Here is an 8,458-nt window from a genome sequence, read left to right on the forward strand (position 1 = left end):
TTTCCATACAAATTATAAAAATTTTTGTTCTAATTCTGTGAAAAATGCCATTGGTAATTTGATGGGGATTGCCTTGAATCTGTAGATTCCTTTGGGTAGTATAGTCATTTTCACAATATTGATTTTTCTTGTCCAAGAACATGGTATATCTCTCCATCTCTTTGTGTTGTCTTTGATTTCTTTCATCAGTATCTTATAGTTTTCTGAGTACAGGTTTTTGCCTCCTTAGGTAGGTTTATTCCTAGGTATTTTATTCTTTTTGTTGCAATGGTGAATGAGATTGTTTCCTTAATTTCTCTTTCTGATCTTTTGCTGTTAGTGTATAGGAATGCAAGAGATTTCTGTGGTGCTCGCTTCGGCAGCACATATACTAAAATTGGAACGATACAGAGAAGATTAGCATGGCCCCTGCGCAAGGATGACACGCAAATTCGTGAAGCGTTCCATATTTTTTAGTGGCAAGATGGGAATAAAGACACAGACCTACTAAAGAATGGACTTGAGGATATGGGGAGGGGGAGGGGTGAGATGTGACAGGGTGAGAGAGTGTCATGGACATATATACACTACCAAATGTAAAATAGATAGCTAGTGGGAAGTAGCCGCATAGCACAGGGAGATCAGCTCAGTGCTTTGTGACCGCCTGGGGGGGTGGGATGGGGAGGGTGGGAGGGAGGGAGATGCAGGAGGGAGGAGATATGGGAACGTGTGTATATGTGTAGCTGATTCACTTTGTTATAAAGCAGAAACTAACACACCATTGTGAAGCAATTATACTTCAATAAAGATGTTAAAAAAAAAAAAAACCAAAAAAAAAAAAAAGAGAGATTTCTGTGCATCAATTTTGTATCCTGCAACTTTACCAAATTTATTGATTAGTTCTAGTAGTTTTCTGATGGCATCTTTAGGATTTTCCATGTATAGTATCATGTCATCTGTAAACAGTGACAGTTTTACTTCTTCTTTTCCATTTTTGATTCCTTTTCTTTTTCTTCTCTGATTGCCGTGCCTAGGACTTCCAAAAGTATGTTGAATACAAGTGTCGAGAGTGGACATCCTTGTCTTGTTCCTGATCTTAGAGGAAATGCTTTCAGTTTTTCACCATTGAGAATGATGTTTGCTGTGGGTTTTTTGGGGGTTTTTTTTTTTTTTGAAGGTAAAGATCAGTCTGAAGCACATTTTTGAGTTGTTCTGTGGGATCAAACCCCCTTGGAGCACTCAACCACCAGACTAACTGGAACCTAAGAAATGACGATGCTGACCTTGCTGACCCTCGTAGACCTCAATCAACTGGAGCCTGGACTCTGTCAACCTTGTCTCAATTCTATGCTGAATTCTCCCCTGCTCAAGCCCCTTCATGAATATGCATGCACCCTTGGCTTAAAACCTCATCAATTTTGTTATTCGAGGATACGCTGCTTTGGGAAATATCCCTGGCGTTCTCCTTACTTGCTTCAAGTAATAAATCCTTCCTTCACCTGCTCTTTGGCTTGATTGTGTCTTCTGGCTCAACACCCACCAAGAGGCGAACCCAGTTTTTGGGTAACGTTGCCTCCACGCTTTATCCAGGACCTCTCCTGAATTTCTGCAGTTTTTCTAACTCACTCCTGGGCTTTTGCATGATCAGGCCTCCTAGCATGAGCCAGTGCCACAGTGGATCAGAGAGACAGGGGAGCCCTGGGAGTCAGGTACACCAGACACTTTCCAGAAGAGGTGGGACTTGAGCTGGACCCTCAGGATGGGTGTGAGACAGCTGAACAAAGAGGAGGGAGGGAAAAGTATCAAACTGGGGTGGATTCCATTAGTCTCATTTCTGAGGCAGGAATGTCAATACACAGACCAGAACAGGAAGACTCTACTGCAAGGTGATAATAAGAGGGGACCCTGACTTTACCACTTCTTTAGGCCCACTAATTGGCCTCCTTGTGCCCCAGTTTCCTGGCTGTGAGATGGGAATAATAACGTTGGCCATCTCATAAAGCATTGGAAAGATTTAAGAGCTAACGCAAGGTAAAGCAACTAAATCCGTGACTTATGCAGAGTGAGCTCTCAGTATCAGCTATTATTATTATGATTACCTGAGAAAGGGAGCAGAATTTGCCACGCCTAAATATGCCTCTTTAGCACAAGAACTGTTTTTCGTTTTTGTTTTTTTTTGGCCACGCTCCGTGACTTGCAGGATCTTAGTTCCCCCGACCAGGGATCGAACCGTGCCCCCTGCAGTGGAAGTGCAGAGCCCTAACCACCAAGGAATTCTCGAACTGGTTATTTTTAAGAAGTTCTGAAAACAGAATAGAAGTTACCCTTTTGTAAGAGACATCTACATTTGTAAGGGTGTTTCCCTCTCTGTACCCAAGAGGAGGAGGACCAAATCTCTAGAAACTCTTATCAGTAGAGAAGGTAAGGACTTCAATCTGTGTGATAACCTTGCCCTTGTTTATGTGCTTTTCCTGGTGACCTCCCATAACTGGCTCTCCCCAACTTCCCCCAATTTTTTTTTTTTTTTTTTGTCTTTAGCTGGAGATGATATTTGAGGTGGTGGCTTGGGCCACTCCTTAAAACTACTTGTTTTCCGGGTTCTCTCCAATATATACAGGAGTTATACATGTTATTAAACTTCTGGGGTTTTTTTTGATTTTTGTTTTTCATTTTAATCTGAGTTTTATTACAGAGGGGTTTCTGCCAAGAACCTAAAAGGGTAAACAGAAAATTATTATTCCTCCCCTACACCTGTTGATGTGTTACAGAGAATTTATTATAACCAGGTTTGGGGCTGCATCCTGCAGGCCTGCAAGCCCTGTACTTGCCCGGCTTCAAGACAGAAGAAAGAGCCCAGAATCAGCCACAGAGACTCAATGGTTTAATGGGTGGGGGGAGCTTACATGGATGAAGCAAGGTCCTGGAACGACACCCCACTGTGTGCAGCAGAGGCGACAGTCTTCATTCCAGGGGGAGAGGGAGGTTACCAGTTACAGGGGAAATTGACGACAAGTGGCTAGTTGGTTACCAGGGAAACCAGCAGCCGGGCATGCCCCTTACTGCCCCTGTGATAAGCTGTCCTAGTGGAGATGTTCTGATCTAAAGCTAAAACAGTCGTTAGCTGGAGCCTGGCTGTAGGAAAGTCAGTCAGGTGAGTAGGGTGTAGGTGAAGCAGGCACTGGTTGAGCAGGGAATGAACAGAGAGCAAGAGAACAGCCATCCTGAGTGGCCTGACCATACACCAGGCTATAACACAAAGGGGCTGGCTGAGGTGTAAAGGTCTTCAGAATGCCATTCTTGAAAACAGACATGTGAGATCTCACATAAAACCTCAATGTAAAAGAGAAACAGGGGCTTCCCTGGTGGCGCAGTGGTTGAGAATCTGCCTGCCAATGCAGGGGACACGGGTTCGAGCCCTGGTCTGGGAAGATCCCACATGTCGCGGAGCAACTAGGCCTGTGAACCACAATTACTGAGCCTGCGCGTCTGGAGCCTGTGCTCCGCAAGAAGAGAGGCCGCGATAATGAGAGGCCCACGCACTGCGATGAAGAGTGGCCCCCACTTGCCGCAACTAGAGAAAGCCCTTGCACAGAAACGAAGACCCAACACAGCCATAAATAAATAAATAAATTTTTAAAAAATAAAAGAGAAACAAAGAAAAATAATAATTTGTTACAAGTGTATTTTGTTGTTTAAATGTAGAAAATTTACTTTGTATAATATGTTTATTCAATGAAGACACATTAATATGTTGACAGTCTCTAATACCTCCAAATTTGGTTCATATTACTGTATACACTTTTATAACATACTACGTTCAGGAAATACATATTATAAAATAGTAGTGTATGAAATAAATTCAAAAAAATATATTTATAATAAAATTTGGATCAAATATTTTTAGAACCTCTTAAAACACACAGTTTGAAAATTACTAATCTGTTCTAACACTATTATTTTGCAGAAAATGAAACAGACCTAGAGCCTGGGACTTGTTAAATCCAGAAGAACATGGAGAACCTATGGAATTCTTGAGGAGCCATCCAGCTCTGAATTCTGTCTTCAACAGTGGACCTGAGATCACCCTTTCTGGGAGAATCCACTGATCTCCAGGTCTTCTATATTCAACTATCCCATAATAACCCATAGTGAAATGTGTATTTTGGTTGATGGTGAAACACCCCACACAGGGAAATGGAGAGTTGTCAATAGTACTAACAGATCATTTTTAATACCTATATGGAATGTAAATAAAGTTTTATCACTTTCTCCCCAAATGGAACATTAATAATATTTCTGGAAGATAAGATCCTAATGCAAGGCCAGGCCTGGAGGCAATAACTGACCTGAAAAGTCAGACTTCTAAAAATTCATTCATTCATTTATTCATTGTGCTGCTTCAATAGGGCACACTCCAAATCAAGACTGGGATGATTACTGTTTTCTTCATATACTCAACTAATATTTGAGTATCCACTTTCTTTACTTTTTTTTTACGCTGAACAATTATTGCTTGTATAATTGGAAAAAACATAAAAATACAACATTAAATTTTCATCATGGGAAAAAAATCCTACAATAGTTCTATTCCTCGTACTTCCACAAGGTGGCACATTACCACTTTGTTTTTTATTTCACTGATACTTGGAATTAGAAATGCAAACGGAAAATCAAAGTTAAGTAATTATGTTCACTGCAGGCACTACTAGGCACAGGAGAATTATATCCTCAGTTGAAGAGTTTGCCTTACTCACTGCCTCGTGCACTTGGATTTGGTAAAGGACCATTGTACTCTACCTCTTTCCTCAATCACGAGAGTATTTGAAAATTGATTGTTCTAATTTCAAAAGTTTATAAGTTTTGAAGCTTTTTTTGTATTTTTTTATATATATTTTTTAAATAATTGATTTTATTTTTATTTTTGGCTGCGTTGGGTCTTCATTGCTGCGTGGGCTTTCTCTAGTTGCAGCACGCGGGGGCTACTCTTCGTTGTGGTGCGCAGGCTTCTCATTGCGATGGCTTCTCTTGTTGTGGAACATGGGCTCTAGGTGCACGAGCTTCAGTAGTTGCAGCATGCAGCTCAGTAGTTGTGGCTCACGGGCTCTAGAGCGCAGGCTCAATAGCTGCGGCGCATGAGCTTAGTTGCTCTGCAGCATGTGGGATCTTCCCGGACCAGGGCTCTCGGCGTCTCCAGGGAAGTCCCAAGCTTCTTTTGAACATGTTTCATTAAGCAGGATAAGGCAGAGGAGAACTGAAGCCAGAATTATACAATGGAAGAATACAGGCTTCTTTCCCATTTAAAAAAATGTTTTAAATTATTTAAATATTTGGTGTGACTATAGTATAGGAGAAAAAAATATGCTAAAATTTCTGAAAAGAAAGGTAAGAAAAAATTTCTGGGCATTGGAATATTTTCATAATAATTAGTAAATACTTCTCAGATTGTGGAGATAAACTTCCACTTCTTTTCAGAAAACCTCCTTTTTTTTTTTTTCTTTTTTTGGCTGCACCACTTGTGGGGTCTTACTTCCCTGAGCCCCTGCAGTGGAAGCACAGAGTTCTAACCACTGGACCGCCAGGGAATTCCCAGAAAACTTCCTTTTTTAAGGCAGGATTTACTCATAATAAAAATGGCCATTCTAGCTTCAGCGAGAGCCTCCTATCCTGATTTCTCTCAACTTCACGATAGCTTTGCCATGTGACAACCATGGTAAAAATATCAATGTTACCAAAACGAATTACATATTTAATTATTTCTGTTTGTCTCCAGAATTACTGGTGTTTCCTTTCTCCTTTTTCACAGTTAAGATACGAAATTCCTAAATCTGCCATTTTTTCTTCCCAATATGTGAAATCGCTACACAGAAAATTTCTCTAATCCACCAAACTGTTTTCAGCGTGAACTATAGCTATACTTTGAAGAGGAAAAAAATTACAGGCAGGGTGATTCAGAATAACCAAACCAGCTAGTGAGCTCTGTTTTGCCAATATTGTTTTTTCTTTTAAATACACTTCATTTTTAAGATTTTATTTTTTATTTTTATTTATTTATTTATTTATTTATTTTGGCCCCACAGCCTGGCATGCAAGATCTTAGTTCCCCACCCAGGGATCAAACCCGTGCCCACTACAGTGGAAGCCGGGAGTCTTAATCACTGGACCACCAGGGAAGTCCTGATTTCTTAGTTTTAGGTTCATAGCAAAACTGAGCAGGAAATAGCGAGTTCCCATGTATCCCTTTCTTCCCTACATACACAGCTTCCCCGCACTATCACTATCCCTCACCAGAGTGGTACATTTCTTACAGTGGATGAACCTGCACCGACATCATTTTCACCCAAAGTCCATGTTACCTTCGGGTTCACTCTTGGTATTTTACGTTCTGTGCTTTTTGACAAATGTGTAATAATATCTTATCCACCATTTTATTATCATACAGAATAGTTTCACTGCCCTAAAAATCCCCTGTGCTCTGCCTATTCATTCTTCCCTATCCCCTGCTTCCTGGCAACTGATCTTTTTTACAGTCTCCATAGCTTGCCTTTTCCAGATGTCATATAGTTGCAATTATATTGGATGCCATCTTTTTTTTTTTAATAAATTTATTTATTTATTTATTTGGTTTTGGCTGCACTGGGTCTGTTGCTGCGAGCGGGTTTTCTCTAGCTGCAGTGAGCGGAGGCTACTCTTCGTTGCGGTGTGCGGCCTTCTCATTGCGGTGGCTTCTCTTGTTGCAGAGCACAGGGTCTAGGTGCACGGGCTTCAGTAGTTGTGGCTTGCGGGCTCTAGAGTGCAGGCTCAGTAGTTGTGGCGCCCGGGCTTAGTTGCTCTGCGGCATGTGGGATCTTCCCGGACCAGGGATCGGACCCGTGTCCCCTGAATTGGCAGGTGGATTCTTAACCACTGCGCCACCAGGGAAGCCCTGTATGCAGTCTTTTTAGATTAGTTTCTTTCATTTAGCAATATGCATTTAAGTTTCCTCCATGTGTTCTCATGGCTTGATAGCTTTTTATTTTTTTAAACACTGAACAATATTCCTTGTCTGGAAGTACCATGGTTAATGTATCCATTTACGTACTGAACGACGTCTTGGTTGCTACCAAATTTTGGCAATTATGAATAAAGCTGCTGTGAACATCCATGTGCTGGTTTTTGTGTGGAAACAAGTTTTCAACTCCTTTGGAGGAAATACCAAGGAGTGTGATTGCTGAATCACATGGGAGGAGTATATTTAGTTTTGTAAGATACTGCCAAACTGTCTCTCAAAGTGGCTATGCCATTTTGCATTCCCACCAGCGATGAATGAGAAGTCCTATTGCTCCCCATCCTCAGCATTTGATGTTGTCAGTGCTTTGGAGTTTGGCCATACTAATAGGTGTGTGGTGGTATCTTATTTTTATTTTAATTTTCATTTCCCTGATGACATATGATGTGGAGCATCTTTTCACATGCTTATTTGCCACGTGTATATATCTTTTTTTTCACATTTAAAAAAATTTTATTTATTTATGTATTTTATTTTTGGCTGCATTGGATCTTCGTTGCTGCGTGCAGGCTTTCTCTAGTTGTGGTGAACGGGGGCGACTCTTCGTTGTGATGCGCAGGCTTCTCATTGTGGTGGCTTCTCTTGCTGCAGAGCACAGTCTCTAGGTGTGTGAGCTTCGGTAGTTGTGGCATGCAGGCTCAGTAGTTGTGTCTCCTGGGCTCCAGAGCACAGGCTCAGTAGTTGTGGTGCACGGGCTTAGTTGCTCTGGCCACATATATATATCTTTGATAACATGTCTATTTAGGTCTTTTGCCCATTTTTAATGACAATGTTCATTTTCTTACTGTTGAGCTTGAATTCTTTGTATATTTTAGATAACAGTCCTTTATCAGTTATGTCTTTAGCAAATATTTGCTTTAGCAAATATTTCTCCACAAGTCTGTCGCTTGTCTTCTCTTTCTCTTGACAATGTCTTTCACAGAACAGAAGTTTTAAATTTTAATGAAGTCCAGCTTATCAATTATATCTTCCATGAATCATGCCTTTGGTGCTGTGTTAAAGTCATCACCATACCCAAGGTCATCTAGATTTTCTCCTATGTTATCTTATAGGAATTTTATAGTTTTGCTTTGTTACATTTAGGTCTATAATTCATTTGAGTTAACATATTTTGTTAGATTTATACCTAAGTCTTTTATTTTTGGTGATGCTAATATAAATGGTAATATGTTTTTAATTTCAAATTCCATTTGTTTTTGCTGGTGATAGGAAAGTGATTAATGTTTGTATGCTCACCACGTATCGTGCAACCTCGTTTTAATCGCTTATTAGTTTCTAGGTCGGTGGGGATTTTTTCTCTGAACACTTTAAATATTTCACTTCACTCCCTTCAAGTTTGTTTGCTTCTGAGGAGAAGTTGTATGTAATTTTTATTTTTTCTCCTCTATAGGTAAGGTGTTTTTCCTGCTGGCTTCTTTAAAAATTTTTTCTTTG

General features: G+C 40.4%; 1 non-coding gene across 1 annotated transcript; it reads left to right on the forward strand.

Moving 5' to 3' along the window:
• Positions 1-346: 346 nt before the first annotated feature.
• Positions 347-453, forward strand: LOC132368303 (U6 spliceosomal RNA). Its single transcript, XR_009504040.1, has one exon. It is a non-coding gene; the product is annotated as a U6 spliceosomal RNA (small nuclear RNA).
• The last annotated feature ends 8,005 nt before the right edge of the window (positions 454-8,458 follow it).

The sequence above is a fragment of the Balaenoptera ricei genome, chromosome 6, assembly GCF_028023285.1.
Source record: "Balaenoptera ricei isolate mBalRic1 chromosome 6, mBalRic1.hap2, whole genome shotgun sequence".
Classification (NCBI taxonomy): Eukaryota; Metazoa; Chordata; class Mammalia; order Artiodactyla; family Balaenopteridae; genus Balaenoptera; species Balaenoptera ricei.